At 37.9% G+C, this 13078-nt stretch overlaps 1 protein-coding gene across 5 annotated transcripts in view; it reads left to right on the top strand.

Moving 5' to 3' along the window:
• Window positions 1-13078, top strand: part of MAP4K5 (mitogen-activated protein kinase kinase kinase kinase 5) — a 110393-nt gene that overhangs the window by 783 nt on the left and 96532 nt on the right. The window lies entirely within an intron of this gene.

Here is a 13078-nt window from a genome sequence, read left to right as displayed (position 1 = left end):
GTATTCATTGCTTGCTCTGATCGCCACCAACACGTAAAACTAACCACACCGTTGCAAATCACTGTTGTACTTTTTTTGTGTGGCATAAAGGCTTTTCACGTTTATTTGTGGTATCCAGGGGATTTCGAATCCCCTAGCACATGAGGATGTGCTGGGCTTAGCGTGGAAAAATGCTTCATGAAAGACCGTAGATGAGAAAGAATATTGACGTTAGGCATTTGCATTTAGAGAAAAAAATTAAGTGGTTGAGCTTGATTTAAAAAGTCATATGAAACCAGGTCTGTCAATTTTAACTGTAATCAGTGTAATACTAATCAAAATGATGTGTGCACAAACATCCTATGTAGAATTCTGCTTTTCCTGGCAGATGTTTCATCATTTGTACTTGGTTGATTTTTTTTTCCCCTACTTTAGCAGTTCCTCTCTCAGGGATTTAGAACATTCCATGATCAAGAGGGGATAAGAGCTGTTGTGTTTTTAATTGTGTTCTTTCGCATTATTTGAGACAAACGGGAGGGTAAGGTACTGTTAATTTGGGATTAAAGAAGAGTTATAGAGAAGCAAACTGAATTCCCTAAATCCATTGAGTTCTTGAAGGATTAAAAGGAAAGAGATTGTTTCAGATTGCTTTATGCTTTTTGTTTTCTATTTCAAAAGGAGCGTTAATGGAATTCATATGGCTATATTAAGGGAAATTTCCTTTGATTTTTGCAACAGCTTTGTTTACTGGATTTAATCATGATATATATCCCATTATTCCAAACGTCCTGTATATAGCTGAAATGGTCGTCTGTCATATGGGTTATTTACTGTCGACTCCTCTGGGGTATGTCATTTATTGCACAGATGGCAAAATGGAAAGAAAACATCCCTTTTTTCTCTTTTTCTGCTTTTATTATTCCATTAATAATAATGATTCAAGGTGGTATATGACAACTCTAGCACTGTGTCATTTGACCGAAATGGGCTGTGATGGGTAGGCTTTTTATTCATTAAAAGGGCATTTGAATCTTCTATGTAGGCACTGTTCTAGGTATGGGATGTTGAACTATGAGGAAGGTCCCAGTTCTTGCCCTGTGAATACCTTTGAATTCAAAGTGGATAATAAAAACAGAATCCTCTTTATGTAGAATTAGAGGTAATTAACTCTTCATTGTTTAGCCATGAATTAGCCATTTTGTGGAAGGCGCTTTAAAAAGTTGAAATTCCTATTTTGCCTTCTCAGTCCTACTTTTTAGTCATTTTCATCTTATGATTCACTATGTATTAGATCAGTTCAATTCAGTTCATGTTAACAAAATAGTCTAAATTCCAGTTCTTGTATATTTTCTCTTCTCCCTACAAGAAAATTCAAAGTGTTTTCCCCACAAAAATCTCAAAATAATCCACCTTTTTTTTTTTAAATAAATATAATAACTAAAGCAACTCTCTGGAGCAGGATTTTATTCTTGCCAGGAAAAGCAAAGGGTTGTGTTAAAGGGAAGGCTAATGCTTGTCTTTGACCCTGGTGCCTCCCTGCCCTGTGTCTCTCTTCCACAGCTCCTAAACAGAGGGTCAATGACTGAATATTTATCATACATCATCTACCCCCTCCACCCTGCCCCATCTCCTTCCTCACCACATTCATGTTCTCTCACATTCACATGTATACTCATTCCATTCTTGGTCAGCCTCTGATTCCTAAACATCCTCAAAATCCTGGTTCTTGTTTTCCTTTGTTCTAATTACCTGGAATCACCTTCCACCCCCCCCCCCCCTTTTCAAATGTTGCTGTCTTACTTATCCATGAAAACCTTCCTCATAGGCTCCTCCAGGAAGCCCTAGCTGTTCCCCTTTACCTCTCCCCCCTCATCTATTACTTTCCCCTCTTCATTCTGTTCTAGCCACACTGACCTGTTTGCTCTTCCTTAAATATAATAAGCATCTTCCTACCTTTGGGTCTTTGTTCTTGCTATTTCCTCTGCTCAGAATGTTTTTCCTCTGACAGCCATGACTTCTCCCCTCTCTCCTTGCTAAACCCTCCATCTTTTTTTCCTGATTTATTTTTTTTTTCTTTGCACGTAATCACCATGTAACATAATCTTTCCTTTTTTCTTGTTTATTATCTTTTTCAATCCACTAACATACTCCATGAGGGCAGGAGTTTTATCTGTTTTCATTTCTCTATCACTAACAGTACCTGGAATTATGCCTGGTGCAGAGTAAGTGCTAAAAATTTGATGAATGAATGAATGAATGAATAATTCTCAGTAATTCTATCACTTAGTTGTCTGGACATATTCTTTTGACATCACAACATTAAGTTAGCACTTAATACTCTGTGTTAATATGTAATGCCTATTATATTCTATGTATTTTTTGTACAAATTTTAATTGAGTTCTCGAGGAAAATTGTTTCTGGAAAACTATTTCATAGCATACCCATTTTCAGCTGTCTAAATCCTACAGAATTGTGTCAGCTTGTATTTACTTTTATAAATCTGAAAACATGTAACATTCAGAATGTAGTGCTGAAGTTTTGAAGCTCAGAGCAGTTAGAGTAATTTTGCTGTTTATCACTGTGTTTCTGATGAGCTGAAAATCCTTGGAAGCTTTAGAAGTATTTTCAGTCGGTGATATAAACTAGTAAAATAATAACAGTGAAGAATAATGAAGGTAAGTTAGTTGCTCTTCTAGTCGGGTATTATCTACTTTTTTAAATAAATATTACAACTATAGCAACTGTGTCTGGAGCAGGATTTTATTCTTACCAGGAAAAGCAAGTATCTTATGAAGCAGGAGCTTTAAAAGGACTACAGCTTTGAGACTCTTTGTGAATTATATATATGCTCTTCAAAAACACAGGTCCCCTCTGAAGCTCCTGTCTTCGCTGAGAATCTCTAGTAGGGGAGAGTTCAATCTTGAACTGGCTATTCCCTGGTTGAAAAGATAAGAATTCTTTTAGATAAATAGAGCAAGAGCAGGAAATGGTAGAGGGGAAAGAAACAAAAAAAGAAATGAGGTGGAATATGGGTGAAGGATTAAATTTCAGCTGAGTAAATTTTATTTGTAATTAATGTTAATATTTAAATCTGCCAACAGGAAGAGGAAGTCTGGAGATTTAGTGTTTTCACTACCTTCTGTTCACAGAAGAATTAGACATGTCAAATGATCTAGACAATTATAGTATCATGATATAGTTTATAATTAACAATACAAGCCATTGAGGTGGTCTTTATCAAAATATTTGAATCAAAATTATTCCCAACCTCTATTCCAGAGAGGGTCTAAGAATCTTTTTTTTTTTTTTTTTTAACTTTTGTGGGCTATAAATTCAGAGTGGGCAAACCCATGTATTTTTTTTCTAACCTGCATGCTTTTTCTGATTGATTATACAAGTATGACATGTCTAGCTACAGGAGGGAAGGAATAGATGTCTCTGGTTCATCACTGTGTGAGAGATAGATACTCAATAAGTATTTGTTGAATGATATTAGTTATAGAAAATTGCCCAGAGATAACACAGTTAATAATTCAATATAGTTTATTTCAGGCTCTTTTCCTGTTTTTAAACCAGTATGTTTCTAAAAATGGCTTTTATAAAACAAGGATCACAATGTATATCTTTTTTTTCTACTTGAATAGGAATGGCTAGCATTTTCCCTGGTCATTAAATATTCTTCAAAAATACCATTTTTAAATGATCTATTGAACAAACACTCATTTGGTGACTCATTCTAAGGTTCATATTTGTTTTCAGTTAGAAAAATTTTTTTGCAATTATAAATAATGTATAATTTATATGGAAATCTTTGTCATGTAGTTTTAAAACTTTCATGAGTTCTTCTGGGTGCTGGATGAACTGGGTCCACTGGGACAAATCCCTCTTTTATATATATCCTCGTTTTCTCTCCCTTAAGCCAGAAGTCACAATTCTGGAATGACTTGAGGCATTTTGACGCATATTTCAGGATCCCATTGTACAGATTCATTTCTTCTTCTTTTTTTTTTATTAAGATTTTATTTATTTATTTGACAGAGAGAGACACAGCAAGAGAAGGAACACAAGCAGGGGGAGTGGGAGAGGGAGAAGTAGGCTTCCCACTGAGCAGGGAGCCCAATGCAGGGCTCAATCCCAGGACCCTGGGATTATGACCTGAGCCGAAGGCAGACGCTTAACAACTGAGCCACCCAGGTGCCCCAAGATTCATTTATTCTGGAAATATTTATTGGATGCCAATTGGATGTTAAGGTATGGGGAGGGAGACACAAGAAAGAAAAAGTACACTATCAACAAGGAACTTATAATTTAGTCAGGAAAACAGACATGTAAACAGTTATAATAGTGGAAGTGCCATAGTAGAAGTGAAGTCAAATACCTAATTCTGTTTTTCCTGGGAATAGGGGAAGGGAGGAGAGGAGAAAGAACTCTGATGTGAACTAGGGAGGGTTAACAAAGGAAGGGGCATTAACTGGATTGTAAAAGAATGCAGAGTGATTTTCAGGTGGACAAGATGGGAAAGATATTTCAGGCTATGGGAATAGTGGATGCAAACACCTGGCATCTTGAGAAACCATGGTGAATTTTGGGGGATCTGCATCTGCAGATTTGGTGTGACCAAATATAGCAGAGATGTCATAGATGGAGAACATGGGCTATTTTCTGGAAGAAAAGGGCCAGATAATGGACCTTATATGTCATGTCAAAGAATTTGGATTTTTTCCTATAAACTGAAGAGACACTGAAGAAGAGAATCTCTCATGTTGTAGTGGATGGATTAGGTACAGTTGCTGGAAGTATAAAGACCAGTTATTGAATACTCCAAATGAGAGTTCATGCAAGCCTAAATTTAGGTTCTGGAACTGGAGATAAAAGGAAGGGATGGATTTGAGTCATATTTAGAAGATGATCAGAATTACCTGATCAAGTAATCAGTGGCATTTAAAATTCTGACTTGGGTGATAATATTGCTGCCATCAACAAAATTAGAAAATACTAAATGTGTGGGTCTGGATCTTGTGTCTGGTTTTAGACATATGGCATTGCATTGGTGGGTATGTCTAATAGATGGTAGGAAATCTAGCTCTGGCCTTGAGAGATGAACTGGGGATACAGGTTTGGGAGTCATCATCACTTTATGGGCTGGTACCTATGAAATATAGGTGAGGTCACCCAAGAGAGTTTATAGGAGAGTAGAGGAAATGCTGTACTGTTAGAGTGGGGGCAGAAGAAAATGATATATTGAAGGTGTCTGAGAAGGAACAAAGAAGGATGAGGAAGTTCTTTACATAGAGCTCATCTCTATCATCTCCTGCATCCATTCTTTTTCCCTTCTGTTCTGACTGCAATAAGGAAAATATATTGATCTTCAGAAATTATAAATCTGAAGTTTTGTGTCATTCCTCCTTTATTCTTCTTATCCATGGAATAAAGCCTTAGAATAATATACACTTTAAGGCCCTGCCTATCCTGACGTTCTAACCATTCTGAACTTTATTCAGTTCCTTATATTCACTGTACGTTCTGTCCTTTACGTTTTTGCGGGTACTATTTCCTTTTCTTAGAATTCTCTTCCTCTTCTTTCTCCTCTATCTTTGGGTTTTTTTTCTTTAAGATCTGTTTATTTATTTGAGAGAAAGAGAGCACACAGCAGGGCAGTGGGCAAAGGGAGAGGGAGAGAGAGAATCTCAAGTAGATTCCCCACTGAGCATGGACCCTGAAGAGGGGTTAAATCTCACCACCCTGAGATCATGACTTGAGCCAAAAATCAAGAGTTGGTCACTTAACCGACTGAGCCACCCATGCACCCCTGGGCTTATTTTTAAGCATTGCATTTTCAGGGAGGCCTTTTCTGTCCCTTAGATAAGGTCATATCTGTTTGCTCTATGATTTCTTACCCTAATACTCATCATTTTTCACATGTCATTGTTGCTGTCAGTCTTCCTCCTCTATTCGAACTGCATGAGAACAGGGACCTTGTGTTTACCATTGGATCAGCTAGCCTAGCATGGTGCCTACCAGATAGCATGTGCTCAATAAATACATTTTGAAGGAGTGAGCAACGTAGTGGTCATACAAATAAAAGTCGAAAGGGTTCATTAAGAGCAAAAGATTCAACATCAGTAATCATCAGGGAAATGCAAATCAAAACTGCAATGAAGTATCACCTTACACCAGTCAGGATGTCTGGTATCAAAAAGACCAGAAATAACCAGTGTTGGCGAGGATGTGGAGGAAAAGGGATCCTCTCACCCTGTTGGTGAGAATGTAATTTGGTGCAGGCACTGTGGAAAACAGTATGGAGGTTCCTCAAAAAATTAAAAACAGAAATGCCATATGATCCAGTAATTCCACTACTGGGTATTTACCCAAAGAAAACAAAAACACTAATTCAAAAAAAATACATGCATCCCTGTGTTTATTGCAGCATTATTTACAGTAGCCAAGATATGGGAGCATCCCAAGTGTCCATCGATAGATGGATGGATAAAGAAGATGTGGTATAGCTATATACAGTGGAATATGACTCAGCCAAAAAAAGAATGAAATTTTGCCATTTGTGATGACATGGATGGACCTAGAGGGTATTATGCTAAGTAAAATAAATCAGAAAGACAAATACTGTGTGATTTCCCTTATATGTGGAATGTAGAAAACAAAACAAATGAACAAACAGAAAAAGCAGAAAGAGAGTCATAAGTACAGAGAACAACTGGTGGTTGCCAGCAGGGAGGGGGTAAGGGGTAGGGGGATGGGCAGAATGGGTAAAGGGAAGTGGGAGGTACAGGTGTCCAGTTATGGAATGAATAAGTCATAGGGATGAAAGGTACAGCATAGGGAATATAGTCAGTGGTATTGTAATAGTGTTGTATGGGGACAGACAGTAGCTATACTTGTGAGCATAGCATAACGAATAGGGTTGTTGAATCACTGTTGTGTACTTGAAACTAATGTAACGCTGTCAGCTATCCTTGAATTAAAAATAGAATAAATGTGTTAAAAAGCAAAATTGTTAAAGTATAAATGGTAAGTAAGGAAGTAGAGGGAATGTAGACCCCTCCTTGAAGCAGTGTAACTGAAAGGAAGAAGCAGTGAGACACACAGATGTTTCTTCCACTATTTCTGTTTTTTTTCCTTCCACTGAGGCTGATTACAGCTTTTCAGTTATTATTCTTCAGGATTGTTTTATTACCCAGTGACCAGGAGTGTTGCTGAATTTAGAGAAGGAATTCCACAGGGAATGAAAACAAGACAAAGAATTTGGGAGGAATTGAAAATTGAGAAAGACTAAAGACAAAAACTTAGGATGGGATTGTTAGGGACTTAGATAGGGAATACTTTTAAAGCTTACTTCCCTCCCTTTTTCTACCCTCCCTCCTTTTTTTCTCTCCCTCTTCCTCTCTCAAGTAGAGCCTCCATTGATTACCAGCCCCAGTTGTTTCCCTACTGTATGGTTAAGATGAGGCACACTGATGAATGGGGAGCTGGAATGGAGCAGGGTGATGACAGGGTGGAAAGGGGTATTTAACATTCAACCAATATTTAGAGGACTTCTTATGTGCCAGACACTGTACGGGGGCCTTGGGATACACAGGTGAACAAAGTAGACAAAGATTCTTGCTCTCATGGAACTTACATTCTAGTAGAGGGAGAGAGACGATAAACATAATAGATAAGTTGTGTATATGTTAGTAGGCGATTAAAGATATGAAAAGAAGGAAACGTTGAACAGGTTAAGGGGGATCAGGATCGCCAGGGTGGGATGGGGGGCAGTTGGGGAATTATATGAGGATCGTCAGGGTATGCCTCATTGAGGTTAGATTTGAGCCAAGACTTAAAGCAAATGAGGGACTTAGCTATGTGGATATCTGTGTAATCAGAAGTCTTAAATATCTATCTTACTGAATCACCTGACCTTATCACTACAGTTAAATTGTAAGCTTAAGGTGAGGAATTCGAACCAAGACATAGTCGTTGCCATCATCCCATCTTATTGGCTGGTGCAAGAGTACAGATCATTGTGATTTTAATTAAATTAAGTTCATCTGTTGGAGGTGTTACCCATTCCTATGTAATTTTTCAAAAGCATGATTTTGTAAACAAATACGTAGCTGCCTCTACTATGTCTCTCTCTACTAGTGATCTCTAATCTTTAAATGCTAATAAGTAGGCATGCCTAATGGCCCCAAATATGAAGGTGATAGAAAATGAATGTATGTGCTGTTTATTACCTCTCTCACATTTGATATCAAAACATCACCTACTTTCTCTCTTTTTGATAGTAATACCATTCGTTTGAATATACTGTCCTTTCTGTGCCCTGGTAGTATGGCATAAGAGATTATTGGGTTTTCATGGTAGTGTGAGAGAGTGAGTAATTTGCAAAAATAGGTTAACAGCAAAAAATAAGGACTGTGCTTCAAAAATCGTATTTAAAATTACATGTTTTATTAAGCTAGTGGATATCTTATTAAAAGTTAATTAGATGTTATGTTAAATACTGTGTAAGGTTACTGTGAAAATAAAGTGTGTAATTAGGATGAAGTGTACTATTACGGATGTTTACTATTTTATAAATCATCTGGTTAAATCTTTTTCTTTTTTAAAGATTTTCTTTATTTATTTGACAGAGAGCACCAGCAGGGAGAGTGGTAGGCAGAGGCAGAGGCAGAGGCAGAGGCAGAGGCAGAGGGAGAGGGAGAAGCAGGCTCCCCGCTGAGCAAGGAGCCCAAAGTGGGGCCTGAGCCGAAGACAGTTAACTGACTGAGGCAGCCAGGCGCCCCGGGTTAAATCTTAATTTGGTATTTCTAACTGTGCAGAAATAGGCTTATTTTATGACTGCCTAAAAAAACATGGTTCTGGTTGTAGATATGAAGCTCTGGACTATGACTGAAGGCAAATTATTTAAAAACTCTTTTCTACCTTCATAGAAATGTTGTGAAAACTATAAAAGAAGTCTTTAAAATACTTTCATCTTGGTGAAGGTAGACATAAAACAGTCTGGTGTTTTATTTATATGTCTACAAGTCACTGGTGCAGGTGTATAAATTATAGTTTCAGAATTAACTTGTGGATATAGCCTTCACCTTAGGCTTATAATACACTTTAGTGTTTTTGTTGTTTTTATTACTTAGGTTCAGCATTTTCACTTTAACCATCATTTCCAGTGTTTTTGATAAAGACAAATGGGATAGATTGCAGATTGATTTAGATTTCTTATTCTGCTTTTGCTTTCAAAATTTATAAAAGTTTCATTTCTCAGCTTTAAATTGTGGTTTCAGACCAAATATACAGGAAGAGAAACATGAAGGTTATTAACAAGTGATAACTTGTATTTTCAGGGCTTTGTTGTCAATTTGAGAACCTAGTCCGGGTTCATATTAATTGGAGCAGGCACTTTCACTTGGCTGCACTGGACTAATCGTACATTGGCTATTACTCTCCAGTTATGTGAAGTACTATTTAAGTTAGTGTAGATAACTCTCTGTAAAGGGCAAGATGAACTTAGGTCGAACGGATCTTTATTTCTGTTAAATGTAATCATCTTCCACTGAGATTTTGAGAAGATGAATTGGGAAGCCAGGCAGATAGCCTGATCTATCCTTGGAGGTGTTTGGGCCCATGAATCATATCGGCCCCCACCTTCCAACATTTTTACAAAAATGAAGTTGGGTTAAAGTGACTAAGAGTGACTAATGTTTGTTTAGCTCTTTCATAATCAGTATATTATTTGTTTCTTACAATAATCCAATGAAGTAGGGACAGGTATATTATCATCTCTGGTTTACCCAAGAAAAAACTTACTATTTGTCCTTGATCTTACTGTAAGTAAGTGGCACTATGAGGTTTTGAATCCAGATTTTCTGACTCTGTAATCTCTGTTATTTCCACTATTCTCAGCTGCCTGGCGACTGTATCTTTAAATTCACTGGGGCACACACAGCCCTTAACACATTGCTTACCACATAATAAGCTCTGAACAAATTACGGTCAGATGAAACTTGGTGGCCTCGCTCCTCGCTGAGAGATGAGGGATTTTTTTGGACAGATTTGAACGTGCATATAAACTTCAGTTTGCGGCACTAATTTTTAAGAGACTTTTTCCTGTTACCCCTTCTGGTCATTACTCTTACCCTCATATTTTCCAAATCAGAACCCAGGGTTGATTTGCCTTTACTATGGAGATGACTCAGCTCATAGTTACCCTACAATGTAAATAACTAAAAAGAGGATCTGTCCTTTTTCTTCGTTGTTGGGACACTCTTCTATTGTGCCTTCTCTTGCCCTCATTTTGTCTGGACTTTAAACTTACGGTTATTGTTATCTAGATTAACTGAGTCCCATAGACTGTATTGTGTAATGCTATTATAAATTAAAATAAAATACTGATTTTTTCAGGCAGTTATCATTAAGTAGTTACTTCTGTGTGCTTCTATCCAATTTAAGGTAAATAGGGCTGCCTGAGAAGGATGTGACTTTTAGCATTATCTTGTGAACCACTCTGTTACTTCTCACACACATGCACCTCCTTTTTTAGGTGAGCTGTGCCTTCTTCCCCTCTTTTTTTTTTTTTTTAAAGATTTATTTATTTTGGGGCACCTGGGTGGCTCAGTTGCTTAAGCGTCTGACTTCGGCTCAGGTCATGATCCCAGGGTCGTGGGATCAAGCCCTGCATCAGGCTCCTTGCTCAGCAGAGAGTCTGCTTCTGCCTCTCCCTCAGCTCATGCTCTCTCTGTCTCTCTCTCTCAAATAAATAAATAAAATCTTTTTTAAAAAAAGATTTATTTAATTTTTTTTCATTTTTTTTTTTTTTTAAAGATTTTATTTATTTGACAGAGAGAGACACAGCGAGAGAGGGAACACAAGCAGGGGGAGTGTGAGAGAGAGAAGCAGGCTCCCCGCAGAGCAGGGAGCCATGCGGGACTCGATCCCAGGACCCTGGGATCATGACCTGAGCTGAAGGCAGTAGCTTAACCAACTGAGCCACCCAGGCGCCCAAGATTTATTTAATTTTTTATTTGAGAAAAAAAGAGGGAGCATGCATGCAGTGGGGGAGGGGCAGAGGGGGAGAGGGACTCTCTAGCACTCCCAGCTAAGGGCGGAGCCGCTGTGGAGCTTGATCCCAGGGCCCTAAGATCATGACAGGAGCCAAAATCAAGAGTCAGCCACTGAACCAACTGAGCCACCCAGCTGTCCCACAACTTTTACAATTTAAGCTTTTTAGCTATTAATTGTATTAGATGATGAAGATGCTTGGTTCCCTACCAGTTTTTTTTTCCAGGAATAATTTCCTGTTATTATTTCGGCAGTAGCATAGATCCACGGGTAGGACTTGCCTTCCGGTTTTGCCTCTCTTCCTTGCCTAGGCATAAATAGCCTTCTTTCCTACCTTTTATTTTTAAAATACATTTTAAGTAATATGAGTTAATTTTAGAAAACTATGATATAGGAATAAATGAAAAATTACCTATATCTTCTTTACCAAAAGATAAACATTGCTAGGGGCGCCTGGGTGGCTCAGTTGGTTAAGCGACTGCCTTCGGCTCAGGTCATGATCCTGGAGTCCCAGGATCGAGTCCCGCATCGGGCTCCCTGCTCGGCAGGGAGTCTGCTTCTCCCTCTGACCCTCCTCCCTCTCGTGCTCTCTGTCTCTCATTCTCTCTCTCTCAAATAAATAAATAAAATCTTTAAAAAAAAAAAGATAAACATTGCTGTTTATATCTTTGTAGACTTTTAAAAGATAATATTGAGGGTATATACATAAATCATAATATATATAAACACATATATAATATACAATATATACTATATATATGATAATGAAGATTTTTTCATTAAACAGTATATCACAAACAACTTTTTATGTTAGTGAAAATATACATTTTATATTTGTATATTATTTCCTTGTATCATTTTACAATTAAAAAAAATTTTTTTTGACTTACATCTGTTTTGCTTAGATTTTTGGCCTCATTATACAATTTTTTTTTTTTTAAGATTTTATTTATTTATTTATTTGACAGAGAGAGAGAGACAGCGAGAGCAGGAACACAAGCAGGGCGAGTGGGAGAGGGAGAAGCAGGCTTCCTGCTGAGCAGGGAGCCCGATGTGGGGCTCGATCCCAGGACCCTGGGATCACTACCCGAGCCGAAGGCAGTCGCTTAACGACTGAGCCACCCAGGTGCCCCTCATTATACAATTTTTAATCCATTATTGTTGAACAAGTAGATTGTCTCCAGGATTTCCTTATTATAAGCAATGCTGTGATTAGTGTCCTTGAACAAATTCTTAACACAAAAGTAAAACTCTTGGGGCACCTGGGTGGCTCAGTCGTTAAGCGTCTGCCTTCGGCTCAGGTCATGATCCCTGCTCGGCAGGAAGCCTGTTTCTCCCTCTCCCACTCCCCCTGCTTGTGTTCCTGCTCTCGCTATCTCTCTCTCTGTCAAATAAATAAATAAAATCTTAAAAAAAAAAAAAAAAAAGTAAAACTCTTTAAGTAAATCTCTAGAATTCAATTTTCTAAGCTTTTTGAAATTTTAGTGAATTTTGACTAATTATTCCTCAGAAGTGTTGAACCCACCAACAGTGGTTCCCTATTTTAATCTTAAGCTCTTTCTTCCTTTTTCTTTGCCATTAGGACATCCAGATAATTCAATTTAAGTAATCTTTTGGATGGAACCCTCTTTTAATAAAATCAATCTTTTCTAAGAAAGGGTTAGGAAAATGCTTTTCACAGGCAAGTAAGTGTCCTAACAGGCTGAGGCTTTAGTGTGTCCTGAGAAACAAAGTCATGTGGACAGATGTAGAGTAACCTTAACAGGAAGGCTTCAGGCTCTGAATATGTCTGCCTGGGAATATGTCTGCAGGGGAACGCTGCACTGCAGTCTCCTGTGGCAGCAGGAGCACTTGTCTAGACTTGTACAACTGTGTGGAAGGCAGCTTGGAAATACTCCATAAAAATTAAGGAATTTGTGAGTTGGCAGGGACTTCTCACGCAGTGCAAAAATCCCAAACCCTATTCTTGACAAGTGGTCATTTAACTTATTTAAACAATATGGACATAGTATGTTCAGAAGTAATCAGTTCCTTTTTAGGTGC

Source organism: Mirounga angustirostris, unplaced genomic scaffold (genome assembly GCF_029215605.1).
Source record: "Mirounga angustirostris isolate CCGP_5_RB_7025 unplaced genomic scaffold, mMirAng1.0.hap1 SCAF_9, whole genome shotgun sequence".
Lineage (NCBI taxonomy): Eukaryota > Metazoa > Chordata > Mammalia > Carnivora > Phocidae > Mirounga > Mirounga angustirostris.
This window is presented reverse-complemented; position numbering and strand designations above follow the sequence as displayed.